Source organism: Myxine glutinosa, chromosome 11, assembly GCF_964187855.1.
Source record: "Myxine glutinosa chromosome 11, kmMyxGlut1.1, whole genome shotgun sequence".
Taxonomy (NCBI): Eukaryota; Metazoa; Chordata; class Myxini; order Myxiniformes; family Myxinidae; genus Myxine; species Myxine glutinosa.
The window spans coordinates 22,270,227-22,285,161 of NC_136271.1; positions in this window are offsets into that span (position 1 = coordinate 22,270,227).

Consider the following 14,935-nt stretch of genomic DNA (forward strand, 5'->3'; position numbering starts at 1 on the left):
GCAAGACGCTGTCCATGAGGCGCTGGAATGCCTGAGCCGCATTTTTCAAACCGAAGGGCATCCGAAGAAATTCGAAAAGCCCGAATGGCGTGATGACAGCTGTCTTCCGGATGTCCTCCGGCCTGACAGGGACCTGATGGTAGCCGCGTACGAGGTCCACCTTTGAAAAGAAGGACATATTCGCCAAGCGGGCGGAAAAGTCCTGAATGTGGGGGATGGGGTAGCGGTCGGGGGTGGTGGCGTCGTTGAGGCGCCGGTAGTCCCCGCACGGTCGCCATCCCCCGCCGGGCTTGGGCACGATGTGGAGCGGGGACACCCACGCGCTCTCGGAGCGCCGCAAGATGCCGAGCCGCTCCAGCGTAGCGAACTCCGCTTTAGCTACGGCGAGCTTCGTCGGCTCGAGGCGGTGTGCCCGGGCGTAGACCGGTGGCCCGGCGGTGGGGATGTGGTGTTCCACCCCGTGCTTGACGGTCCCCGCCGAGAAGGTCGGCCGCGTGAGGGCCGGAAAACCCGCGAGGAGGCGGGCGAATTCGTCCGCTGCAGGAAGCGTACAGATGAACCTGGCCGGAACGGAACCGCTCAGCAAGCCGCTCGGCGAGCCGCTCGATGAGCCGCTCTGTGAGCTGCTCAATGAGCCGGGCAGCGCACACGCGAGCGAGCTGAACGTCTCAGCCTGGACAAGCCTTCTGCGCTTTACATCGACCAGTAATCCATTAGCACATAAGAAGTCTGCGCCGAGCAGTGCCATGGGCACGTCGGCCAAAACGAACGACCAACGGAAAACCTGACCTCCGAACCGCAGGGAGAGACAGCGTTTTCCGTACGTGCGTATAGACGTACCATTGGCCGCAAGCAGCGCGGGACCTCGGCCCGCGGTGTGCTTGTCGGACGTACCGGCAGGAACGACACTCACCTGCGCTCCCGTATCGCACAGGTAACGGCGCCCGGACAAGGTGTTAGATATGTACAGCAGGCTGTTGGAATTGCCGACGCTCACCGTTGCCACCGAGCGCCGGCTCGCCCGTTTCCCGACCTGCCGAATGAGCACAGCGGGCGACACTGCCGAGCCTCATGGCCGAACTTGGTGTGGAAGGAACACCAGGCGGGCAGCTGCGGCGTCGGAGGCCGCGGTTTTCTTCGCGGCGGCGGCGGTGGTGGTGGGCGGGGCGTGATGGCGGACACGAGGTGCGGTGCATCGGGGAAAGCTTCGGGAGCCTCGGGAGCCCCAGGAGCGGCAACCGCGCCAAGACTCGCCTGCGTGTCCAAAGCCGCGTAGTATTTGTCGGCCTCAGCAGCGAGCGCACGGGGTTCCGTTAACACGGAACCAGCCAAAGCGAGGCGGACTCGTGCTGGCAGCTGGTGTCGAAACAACGCCCGGAATAGAGCATTCGGGGTTTCGTCGCCCATGAGCGCCAGCATATGGTCCATACGGACCGACGGTCGCGTGTCCCCGATCTCGGGGAGGTCCAAGAGGCGATCGGCCCGTGCGTCCACCGTAAGGCCGAACGTGGCGAGGAGGAGACGCTTGACCGCCTCGTACTTGCCGTCGGCAGGTGGATCCCTTAGGACCGATACGACGCGGGTGGCCGTGCCAGGCCCGAGGGCGGGGACCACGTGGCAGTACATGGTCTCGTCCACCGTGATGCCTCGAAGTCGGAACTGGGCTTCCGCCTGCAGGAACCAAACTTCGGCTTGTGACTCCCAGAATTCGGGGAGCTTGATGGAGACCGTGTTGGTAGCCATTGTTGCGGCGGTTTCGGGGAGTCAGCGACGGCTGACTCGAATGTCGGAGGTCACCAATGAAGCACGCGGTGCTACGCGCGTGACTTGCTACCAAGGAGGAAGCGGACAACGCGGTAAGTTTATAGTTCTTTATTCCAAAGAGGTCACTGTAGTACTGGCGCGCTCCGGGCTGCGCGCCCGGTGTATAGCCTGAGGCCACGCCTACCCCTCGGGCGTGGCCGCCGCCCACTTGGTGCGCGGAATGATGTCACCACGCCAGTGGGCTTTCGTGTCCGCCACAGTACAGAGCTTGACATTGTGATTGTTTGGGATAGTTCAACTTTAGCTCACAAGGAAGAATGGAAATTTGTACAGGACTGTATTTAGTTACACTTCTTTTTGCAGCACCTTGCTGTGGTTAGGAAGGTAATGAAGTTTTCATGAAGGAAACCGGAGGATCTTTAGTGTTCACAAAATAATGGCGGCAGCCAGAACACCAAGTTTGACATCCATCCGAGTGACGGTACACTCATTGATGCATGTGAAAGGCCAGGACAACAGTTTATGGCTAGGTCAAGATTCAAACTCAGGGAGAGTGCGTATCTTTAGAGCAGGGCTGGCCTGGACATTCCTGCTAGACGGTGGATGACTCCATTACCATATATCAAATGCCCTTGGGTTTGGCCACTGACGTCTCCGCTCCGGGTGAGCAGAACATGAAAATGGTGAACTCCAATGATGGAAGAAGAATTACAGGTTGACAAACAATGAACATGGACAAAGACAAAGAAATAAACTGGATGAAGATATAGTTGCAAAGTCCTGTTGCTTCAAGGTGGTTTTATTTTAGATTTACGGAGTCAGCCCCAGAATCGAATCCTGCATTATTAATGTGAGTTTCCTTAAAAAGGAACTTTAGTGCAGGAGGAAGGCCATTAGGCCCATCAAGGCCTGCAATAGTATTGCCAAGAGTACAGTTGTTTGTCCAGGCGTTATCTTTTAAAATGGTGAGCAAGGAATCAGCACCCCACCATTTTAAAACTCTTTGGTGCGACTCTGCTGGGTTTTTGAACCGCTGACCTCCCAGACTCAGAGTGGATACTCCAACCCAGTGTTTATCAAATGGTGGGTCATGACCCCCAAGGGGGCCATGAGTGGGTTTCTGGTAGGGTTCCCAACCCTAACTCTAGCAGCTGTCGACGCTAAGTAGTTACTTAAGTCCTAGTGATGTTCCCAACGACTTTAACCCATTTGAACTTGTATTCTCAATCTTAGTAGTGAGCAAAACTAAAGCCAGAAACAGGCTCATTGATGTCGAGAGCGAGCGACAATGTTCGTTGAGTAAGACGAGTCCCTGAATCGACACGTGTGAAAAAAGGAAGTAAAAATGGCCCAGATGCCCACCATTTTGTTACTCCTATACTCAAGGTTGTCATTATTGGGCCCAGCCCAGTTTTCCCCATCTAGGTTAAAAAACCCCTCCACTTGAATAAACCCAGTATTTTCCCAGTAAAGTGGGGGTTTTTTTCCAAAATCTCCATTCCTTGCTTTTTTCTTCAACCTTCTGAATTTGTGTTTTCTTACTATTTTCAGCCTGTCAGGTTACTGTCATTACTCATTACATGGATTGCTATATTCTACACAAGAACAGCATTCGCTAGAGTGCATACCTCCACCAGGCTGAACAGTTTACGTTTTATATCCCATTGATTGGTCGGATCTGGATTTGGACCTGAACTAAAATATAAATCAGCTTGTCCTCGTCACCTACCCAACTTATCCACCAAGTTTTGTTATAATTTGGCCACAACTTTTTAAAATACTGCATCATTCCCCGTATGGTTTTAGGCCCTACTACTCAATGGTGAAGATGGCGAGAGCAGGTTGCAATTGCGAGAGCAGATTGTGTTCTGGGGTTGCAGGAGCAGGAATCACTTGCAATTTAAAAAATTCCAGTATCTGGATCCGAATTCTCACCAAAATCTAATTGATTCGTTCTTGTCACACAACCAACCTGTCCACCAAGTTTCGTCCAAATCCGTCCACAACTTTTTGAGATGTCCTGTTCACAAACACACAGACAGACATACAGACGGGGTGAAAACATAAGGTCCGCCCACCTTAGATGGGGCAGGTAATAAATAATTGTAATTTTTTGTTCCACGTGTGGTGTGTTTCCTAACCATCTTCCATCAGTTAAAGTTTTCCTTATTGTTCCACTCCATTTTTATGTTTGTCTGTCTGTCTGTTCCCTTGTATCGTGTATGTGTTGAGAACGGAACATTTTGGTGCCACCAAACTTGGTAGACATAATGGGGACCCAATGGAGAGCGTCTTGGGGGCGTGGTTAAGGTGAGGAAGAGGAGGGGTTTGGTGGGCAGGGGTGGGGGCAGATCCAGCTATTCACAGTGCTATGGGCCACAGTGCTACAAAAAAAGATGGTTTTTTTTCTTTTCTTTTTTTTCTTTAATACAAGATCGAGGCTCGTGAAAGAGCCAACATTAATCACACAAAAACTCAGACACATAAAACATATAATAGGGAGAGCGGTAGACAAGATGGGGAGAGAGGGGGAAGCACACAAACAAAACATTTGAGAGCAGGGACATCGGGAGATCCGTGGGAGGGAGAGGGCTTGGGGGGAGGTGGGAGAGGTATAAGACATATGGACACTGCAAGGACTTCCAGGAAAGAAGTAAAACGATTTATTAATTCCAAGTTATGCAAATTTAAAACCAAAACTAACTAGAAACACACAATAACGCATAGACAATAAAATTACGAGTGGAAATTTGACAAACACACGAATCGAAAAATACTTAAACTTTTGATGCCTGGACAGATCAAAAGTCGCCACCTCGATCGAGAAACCGGAAGCGGAAGTCAACCTTACGGAGCAAGTATCATGCAGACAGTGTACAGTGAAACAATGTGTTTATTATTTTAATAACTTATTTTGGAAATATTGAATACTGCCTTTTTACGACAAGTTTATTGTGTCTAAATAATGTGCAACAGCATCTACCTGAAAACGGTTATTATGAAGAAAATGACATGGTCATTGACAAGGAGACTACCTCAATTTGATCGAATTATGTGCGAATTTACACCTCAGACCTTTTAAGATGCAAAATATACATCAACTGATTGATAAGCCCTCATTTGTAAAATTACTTCTAATTATTTTAACGACCAGTATATTGTATATTGTATTGTAGTCATTATGTACTCATTTTGTTAACCTTTTCTTACTGAATTGTGATGAAATTCATTTGTTTAATCAAACTACGTGATTTTATTGCATTATTCCAGGCTCTGCTGGGCTGTTGTAAGGGAATGATTTCCCAATAGAATGTGGAATATTTAGGGAGTCTGCCAGGAATGTTCTTTGACAGCATAATGGCAGGGTCCCGTGGAAATTCCGCGTGATGTAAAATGTGACCAAGTCTTTCCCCTTTCTTCTTCAAGTCCTCAACCCAACCCCCAGACACAATCTCTCTTCGAACCCAAAGTCATCAACCCCCCCCCCCCAAAAGCCTCAACCCCCCTTTCCAAACTCTGTTCTTTCTGTGCCCCCTCTCACTCCGACTCTCTGTCCTCCATTCCTCCTTTCTTCAAGTTCTCAACCCACACCCCTCCCCAACCCAGGTCTGCAGCTCCTCTAATTTTCAACTCCTTAACTCCCCTGCCAACCATAAATTCTCAATACCCTCCCCATTCCCCACAAGGCTTCAACCCCCTTTCCCAACCCCTATTTTCTCTACCCCTCTCCACTCCAAATCTCTGTCCTCCACTCCACCTTTCTTCTTCAAGTCCTAAACCTCCTCCCCCAACCCCATGGCTCGCCCTTTCTTCTTTAAGTTCTCAACCTCCCTCCAAACACCAAGTCCTCAACCTCCCCACCCCCTAAAACCTCAACACTCCTTTCCAAAATCTGTCCCTTCTCTGCCTCCCCATACTCACTGTTCTCCACTCCCCCTTTCTTCTTCAAGTCCTCAACTCCAGGTCCGCATCTCCCCGTTTTTTCTTCAAGTTCAAACCCCTTTCCCAACTCCAAGTCCGCATAATCGTCACTCACTGTTAAGACTGCTAAGATTTATTGGTGAAGTAAATCGATGAAAAGGAAATTCTATTCATTTTTACAGAATTGACTGAATAAATTGTGGTTATAATTTTTTTTTTTTTATGGTAGGTGTGTGAACCAGCGACTCTGAGATTATACACCACCCGTGAAACTTCATCGTTCTTATTCACGACAAAAACCACACAAACACCGATCATGAATTATAGTAAGGATTATATTCCAGATTATCCACCTCCATCAACAAACAGCTTGAAGCTAGTTAGAGGAAAATCGTTTTTCATAATGTTTACAATTTAACAGCACTTAACTGTGGAATTATTAAATTTGTTCACTTTCCAAAATCCAGGGAGACCGCTAGAACTCCACTCCTTTATTCCGCTTTCCTTCACCTTGTGGAACACCATCCCGCAGTCCGTTCAATCCCACTCCTCCCGCAGCACATAGTGATCGCACCAGGCCATCTTTTATACATATATCTACAGCGTGGCCACAATGTCTTGCCACCCCTTGTAAAAATTGTGGCATTGCCTGTTATATTAGCGTTGCCTGTTATATCTTCGCACTGCTGACCTCTGGTTGATGGCCTTCCAGTTTTTGGCACATCTTTTATGTTGCCTGTTGCAAAGAGTTTATGCTCCCAACGCAGAAGTGTCTTTTTATAGGGAGCTTCTTGGCAGAATCGTTGCTGGAAGTCGACTCCCATTACTGTCATTGGTTACCCTGTTCGTGGACGTTCGTGAACCCAGACAATGCCAGCAATCAGTTGCCAATTGTGTAATTGCTTGTATCACTATGGTTACGTTCATTCAATCTGAAAAAAAGGAAACGAAATAACACTCTGCACACAAAGGCAATGACAATTTTTACAAGGGGTGACAATACATTGTGGCCACCCTGTACAATCTATTTTTTTTTTTTTTTTTTTTTTTTTTGTATACAAGATCGAGGCTCGTGAAAGAGCGAACATTAATCACACAGAAAGACAAACAGACACACAAAACAAATAACATCGGGAGCGGTAGACAAGATGGGGAGAGAGGGGGAATGACACAAACACAACATTTGAGAGCAGGGACCGAGAGACATGGAGACATCGAGAGAACTGTGGGAGGGAGAGGGCTTTGGGGGGGAGGCATGGGAAGGGGGGGGGGGTGAATTTGAATGGGATAATATTATTTGAAATGGCCAATTCAAGGTTGATTGGATGGGATAATATTAAACAGAAACACCATGTTTCGTGACTACGTAACATTCTAACATAATATTCTAAAAGGTAGCCCCCAATTTGAACGATTGCCTTGCTGTTTCCATCTATCATAATTTAGTGAAAATAATAGGGAAAGGCCTGATCAGGGCAGATCGAATGATTTGCGTATATTTTTTCTGCTTTAGGCAATTGATGGGTATTTGTGTTATGAAAGCATCTCTTTAACACAAATACCAAAGGAATATTCCATAATTTTAATGCTCTATAATATATAACTATATATAAAGCATGAAAAAAATTATGGATTATTCCTTTAGTATTTGTATTAAGGACATGATTTCATAACACAAATATCCATCAATTTCCTTAAGCAGAAATAAATAGCCCCGAGTGGGTTGACGGTTATCTCTTGAGGTTGTCGTGAAAACTACTGCTGATTTTTTTGGACCCCCCCCCCCCTACCCTCATCTTTTGGGAGGCCCCCTGATACGAAATCGAAAAATCTAAGATCTAGCAGACCTGTGGACCATAGAGTAGAAGGTATGTAACGGGTTTCAGAGCAATCGCTTGGTAAATAAGGAATGAGTAGGGATCCAAAGTTTCGGGGGATAAAACCCCCACCCATTGGGAGCCCCCATGATCCTGAATCGAAAAATGGAAACCTGAACGATTGCGTGGGCCATCGAGTAGAAGGGCTGCATTGGGTTTCAGAGCATTCGGTTGGTAAATAAGGGATGAGTAGGGATCTGAAATTTGGGCCTACTGCCTGCTCCCCCCCCCCCCCCTCTCCCCACCACTCTGGGAGCCTCCATGATCTGAAATCGAAAAAAAGAACCCGAGCGATTGTGCAGGCAACTGTCTTGTATTCATGTGTCAGCTTTCAGAACAAGCAGCCACGTGATAAGGGAGGAATAACAAAAAGAGCAAAAAGTTAACTGACGGACAAACGGATGGACCGACATCCGGACATCACGACTCATTTTAGAAGTTTATCTCTTCGAGAATCAAGATGAGATGACCTAAAATAAACGCTAATTATTATATCTGCCCTTACCATGCCTTTCTCTATTATTTTTACTAAATTTTGATAGACAAGGGTTCTTGGAAAAAGTCAACGATAAAGCCAAGTTAACATTGATATACAGCTCAACACGCAACCTTATTGGTGGTGAAAACCCGCTCGGGGGAGAAAACCCCCTTGGGTAGGGTGGCAAATGAATGCGGTACAACCTTCATTGTGTGACTCTTAGTCCTCCTGTCAAGTTTGGTTGAGATTGTATAAGTAACGACCGAATGTAGCGCGGTCAAAAAATAATCAGACAGACAGACGCCAAATTGCGTATTTTAATTTGATGGAAACAGGCGATAGTTCAAAAATAGGGGGCAATCGCCCTGGCGGCTAACCTGGTGGAATAAAGCAGTATCGTACACCGACTAAAGGTATTTTAAACAGTATCACGGTATTTTAAACCAATTTCACTGGTTGATAGGAGACAGGGCAGCATGTAGAATCGTACTAAAATAATCATGACTTTATATATATATATATTTTTTGGGGGGGGGGCAACCCCGTCGTAGATCCCCTAAGTCCCAGATTTCTCTAATGCTGTGAAAATTTTTTGGTACATCACGGGTGATGAAGGTTGTGGTCACGTTTCATCAAAATTGTGTGTGTAGTTTCGGAGAAGAAAGCAAATACGTATTTTTTTAGGTGGGGGGAGGGAGGGATGGGAAGGAAGCTTTGACCCCCGGTAGACCCCCTTAGACCCCGTACTTTTTAATCACCCATCTAATTTTTAAATTTCCCCTCAATAGGTATTTGCTTTCTTCTCAGAAACTTCACACGCAATTCCGATGAAACTAGATCACAACCTTCATCACCCGTGATGTACCAAACTTTATTCACAGCATTAACAAAATCGAGGTCTAAGGCTGTCCACAGGTGGTAGGGGTAGGGGTAATATATTTATTTTTTGTCCTCCCCAAAATAGGTAATATTTTTTGTTTGTTTAAAGTCCTATGCTTACGATAGTATGGTTATACATGCTGCTCTGTCTCCTAGCAACCATTGAAAATGGTTTAAAATACTGTGAGTTTGTTTAAAATACCTTTAGTCGGTGTGGTATACTGCTTTATTCTACCACTTGAGCGTCCAGGGGTATTGCCCCTATTTTTTTTAGGTCAACACATCTTGATTCTCGAAGAGATTAACTTATAAAATTGGTCGGGATGTGCGGATGTCTGTTCCTCTAGTTGTCCATTCGTTAACTTTATGCTAGTCCTGCTACTCCTCCCTTATCACACAAGTTGATTGTTCTGAACCTTGACACATGGATACAAGACCATATCCCACACAATTGCTTGGTCTTCGGTTTTTTGATTTTGGATCATGGGGGCTCCCAGAGGGGTGGGGTTGGTGGCTGTCACCCCCCAAAATTCGGATCCCTACTCATCCCTTATTTACCAACAGATTGCTCTGAAACCAGATAGAGCCCTTCTACTCAATGGTCTGCAGGATCGTGCGGTCTTACATTTTTCGATTTTGGATCACGGGGCCTCCCAGAGGATCAGGGGGTGGGGGGGCTCCGCCAAAAGCAGAGATCTAAACTCAGTCCACTCGGATGACCACTATTTTTATTCTCCTTGTGGAAATCAGCCTAAACAGGCAGGAAATGTAAAATAATTAACCTTGTGAGGTGAATGATAATTACATTTTTGCCACACATTTCAAATCAGTGGCTTGGTGGTTGAGTCGGTAATGCCTTGTTGCATTGCTCTCACTGGTGTTGGTTTAATTCCTATTGCTTCTTCGGGCAGAAATTTCCACACCAAGTGATGGGGTAATGACCAATCAAGGATTGGTTCTTAGATACAGAAATGTTCCCAAGTGGTTATGACTGTCCTGATGCTCCACACACATTCACAGTTGAATACTTTTAAGTTGTGTCAAGGAAAGCTGGCTTCAAGCGATCTCTGGAGACTATCACGACCACCATTAATGTCTAGTATGAAGGTCTTATCGGAGCATTCTAGAACTTTGGAAGGTTTGTCATAAGGTTTCTGCAAGGGTTTCCAGACATTGCCATACCATACAAATATGTGGGTGCATGTGGAAGATTCCTGGAGAATATAAACCTGGTGTGACAATGGTATATGTGTTGGTGTCGCCTGGAGGCTCTGCATGGCTGAATGAAGTTGGTTGGCATAGTTGGTAGCATCGGGCAAGTTGTCATCGGATGCTGAGAAGAATTCTCCTCGGAGACGAAGCAGTGCACTCTACAATAGCTCTGCAATGGTGCATCCCAGGTCGTCATTTAGAGCAGCTCGTGTACCAAGCAGAACCATAGTTACAACATCTGTCCAGTGTGTGGAGTTGCCATGCACTTTCAGGGAAGACTTGATTGAGTTGGTGGTGGAAAAGCTCCATCATACCATTCACTGCTGGATGTTAAGCAGTCGTTCACACACAGTCGGCACCTGGGAGTGGAGTCAGCTCACGAAATAGAGTTGATTCGAGCTGGCTAACACGATCTGTAGTGATGGTTGATGGAACACCGAAACGTACAATCCAGGTGTGGAACAAGGCCCTGGCAATGGCAGATGTGGTGATTTCAGCAAATTGGTGTAGCCTCTGGCCAAAGGGTGAAGCGGTCAACACAAGTCAGTAAATAGCGGTGCCCGTTTGAAGGTGGTAGGGGACCGACAGGATCCACATGGACCATGTTGAAACGCCTATCTAGTGTTGAAAATCTACTGAGTGGTGCGACAGTATGATGTTGGATCTTGGAGTGTTGACATTGAAGACATTGCTTGGCCCAATGCTGCACATCAGCAATGATGCGTGGCCAGACATAACACGTGGTAATGAGTTGTTGTGTTGCTCGAATACCAGGATGCCAAGTGAATGAAAAGTGTCAAAGATTGCATGACAGAATGCTGCAGGAAGGAAAGGGAGTGACTGTTCCGTTGATGTATCACACACGAGGGTAGTGTCTGTCCCTGGAAGCGGTACCTCGCAAAATGTAAGCAAACCAGTTGCAGACTGTAGACGGTGGAGCGCCGTGTCCTCCTGTTGTGCTACTACAAGTGCATTAAAATTGTTGGCCATTGTGTTGGTAGAAGACAACGCCAATACCCAGATGTGTGAGAGAGCTTCGGCCGTCGAGTACGCGATTCCTTTGGTTGATGTGCCGGATGTCGGTGGTGAATTGCGAGATATAACTGAGTTGGTGAAGTGTGTGAGGATATATAATGAGAGTCCGAATGGGTGGATATAGTGAAAGTTAAAGGTTTGTGGCCTGGCCTCTAAGAAGTGGCATAAGTGCTTCATGGCGAGGTATACAGTGAGTAATTCCTGATAGAAGAAACTGTATTTGCGCTTTGTTGGTTTCAGCGTTTTAGATAATAAGGCCAGTGGACACCAGTCAACATTGATGAACTGGTGAAGGGCCGCAACCACTGCGACCTAAGACGTGTCTACCCCCAGGCATGCTGGCACATCTGGCTTTGGATGAATCAGGAGTGAGGCATTGGCCAGTGCATCTTTAATGGTTTGGAAGGCTGGCAAGTTTGGCTCTGACCATCAGACCACTTCAGGGTGCTTACCAGTTGAGAGGAACTCATTCAATGGCTGCAGTGTTGTGGCTGTGTTTGGAATAGATTGATGGTAAAAGTTGGCGAGGCCCAAAAACTCTAGCAGTTTCTGTTGAGATGATGGTAATAGTTAATCCCAAATAATCTGAACCTTCTCCTCGAGTGGACGGATGCCTGAGCAGTTAACACAGTTTCTGGGGGAATTCAACTCTGGAATGCTGAATATGCACTTTATAGGGTTAATGATGATGCCGAAGTCCTGCAAACAGGTGAAGAAGAGATGTAGGTGTTCCTGTTTTTCTGCGGTTGCATTGGTGATTAGAATAGCATATTTATACATGTAGCAGAAGTGTACTCCCCAGAGCACCTGATCAATAAAATGTTGAAAGTTTTGTGCGGCATTGTGTAGGCTGAACAGCATCCACATAAATTTGAACTGTCCGTATGGTGTGGTGAATGCTGTCTTCATCTAGATACATGGGAATCTGATGGTATGTATGAATGAGGTCGACCTTGGTCAATATTGTAGCACCATCGAGTGTAGTGGTAACATCCTGAATATGTGGAATTGGCTACCCGCGTGTTATGAATTTTGGGGTAGTGATATATATATATAGATTTAGGTAGATCTGCATAGGTAGGTGCTCCGATGATCGCGGGTAGCAAGAACCACTTCGATGTACACTAAGTCAGGGACCTGTGTAGTCCGGATGTCGGATAAGTTGGATATTTGTCCCCACCACGAGGTGGCGGGGCATGTTATTTAGTTCAGGGATTATGTTAATTCCCTTGTACGTCGCTCCCTCTGTGATCATTCCTTTGTCCCGTATGGCAACACACCATAGGCATTAGTTAGGCCCATTAGTTACACCACACACACACAACTTAAATTCCCCTCCGCCACAATAACAATAAAACTCACCGGAAGCCAGTTCACTGCAGCCAGATACATCACAAACTTGCATAGCAACACTCATCGGTCAGGCATGCCGAGAGCCACGCCCAGAGGAGCAGCGATTGGACAATACACCACCAATAGAGAGACAAGGCAGGGGCAAGAAGCTGGCCACTGATTGGTGGAAGGAAGGTGCTAGGAAGCAACGAACTGATTGGCCACCGACGAATGGTATGAGATAGAAGCGACGTGGCCATTGGTGGAGAATTGAGCCTGTGAGGTTGAGAGAGAGAGAGAGAGAGAGAGAGAGAGAGAGAGAGAGAGAGAGAGAGAGAAAGAGAAAGAGAAAGAGAAGAGAGAGAGAGAGAGAGAGAGAGAGAGAGAGAGAGAGAGAGAGAAAGAGAGAGAAGAGAGAGAGAGAGAAAAAAAAGAAAGAAAAAAAAAAAGAAGAAGAAGAAGACGACATAGAGTTGACATCAGACGATGAGCGACAAAACGGCTCGCGAGCCGGCATTTTCTTCTTCTCGTTTTGGATGCGATAGCGAATGGTCGTGGACCGAGATATTCTCTCTCTCCCTTTGTTCTTCTCGTTTTTGGATCCCTTCATGCCCAGACCTTCCCCCTCTGCTGCCTCTGCTGCCGCGTGATTCCTCTCCCTCGATCTCTTGCTCCTTTCGCCACCTTTGCTCTCTGACCTTGGACCCTTGCTTTTTGGGCGACGACGGACGGTGGAGAGACGTTGGAGCGTTGACGATCCTCCTTCCCTGGCCTAGCAGCACGCGAGCAAGGGTGCATCGAGGCCTACTTCGCACCAACGACCAGGCAGTTCCCACCAACACCAGAGCCGTGTCCGGACTGCATGCTCGAGTTTGGCGATGTTGACGAGGACACACTGCAGACAGAGATAAGCCCAGCACAAACGAACACAAGCACAACGGTTCCTTTCATTTATATCCTCCCTTGTCTGTTGTTAAACGTCTGGTGTAGGAGCGCTCATTAGGGGATTTTAGTTACCGGCACGTTCATTGTTCTCGGGGTCCGGCAATAAAGCCGTTTATTTTTACACATAAAGACGTTTGCGTGTGAATTAATTTGCAGGAGTGAAGACTGCTCGGGGACTGACAGGTAAGAGCTCCCGCTTCTTCTTCATCTCCGTTCCTCCCACGCATATATCGTGAGTCTGTGCTTGATCAACGCCTTCATTAAAGCTTAATTGGTCATCCGTGGTGTGCTCCATTTTAATAGAGCCATCCACAGGACAGTATGTATGAATGAGGTCGACCTTGGTCAATATTGTAGCACCATCGAGTGCAGTGGTAACATCCTGAATATGTGGAATTGCCGTTGTCTTCTACCAATTGTCTTCTCCTGAATTTCCACTTCGAATGAGTGATAACTGGCACATGGCATCTTGCAGGATGGGCAAACTTGTATGTGGCCAAAACTCGTTTTTACACTTTAGAACGAGTCATAACTGGCACATGGTGCCTCCCAGGATGGGCAAACTTGCATGTGGCCGAAACACCTTTTTACATTTTGAATGAGTGATAACTGGCACAATTCTCCGAGGACGGGCAAACTCGGCTTTGGCCAAAACTCGTTTTTACACTTAAGAACGGGTCATAACTGGCACATGGCATCTCCCAGGACAGGAAAAGTTGCATGTGGCCGAATCTTGTTTTTACACTTTGAACCACTGATAACAAATACAATATTTGCATTCAGTGCATACTTCACCCGAATTGGTTATAAATTCAATATGGAATCTAAAAATCTTGTCGATCTACCCACATCAGGAAAACCATATACAGAGTAAATTTTAGAATAACCGACCAAGATAATCATATGATTTCACTTAATGGAGAAATTATATCCATCAGAATTCACCTACGTGAAGTTTTTCAATAAATAAACAGGAAGACATCATGCAGAGCACGATACTTGCAAAATTCACCCCTTTCCCCAAAAAAGTTGCCATTGATCCAGCAAATTGTCCATTTCATCAAGATTAAGATTGACGATCTTGATCAAAGTTCGGGTCAAAAGGATGAAAAGTGACGATTTTTCAGATGAAAATGATGATTTTGGAAGGTTGACTTTGAGTTGACCTGTGACCTTTTGACCTCAAAAATAATTGGTTTCCCTAGTTAGTGACAATGTGCAAATGCTGTTCAATTTTCAAGTCAATCGGATGTCTAACAACTCTGACGTCATACGACCAATCCTGACATACCATTACATCAGTCCATGGCCACGACCAATCGTCGTCTTCGGGGTGGGGCCTCACAGCCTTGCTTGACGCCCAATGACGAAGGTTGAGGGGTGGCCTCCCCATCACGAGTCGTCGGGGGGTGGAGTCTAATCTCTGTTCAGGAATGTTCGGATGATGTCGGGGTTTACTTGCCGATTGGCAAATGTGCTGGGTTTCTGTCGG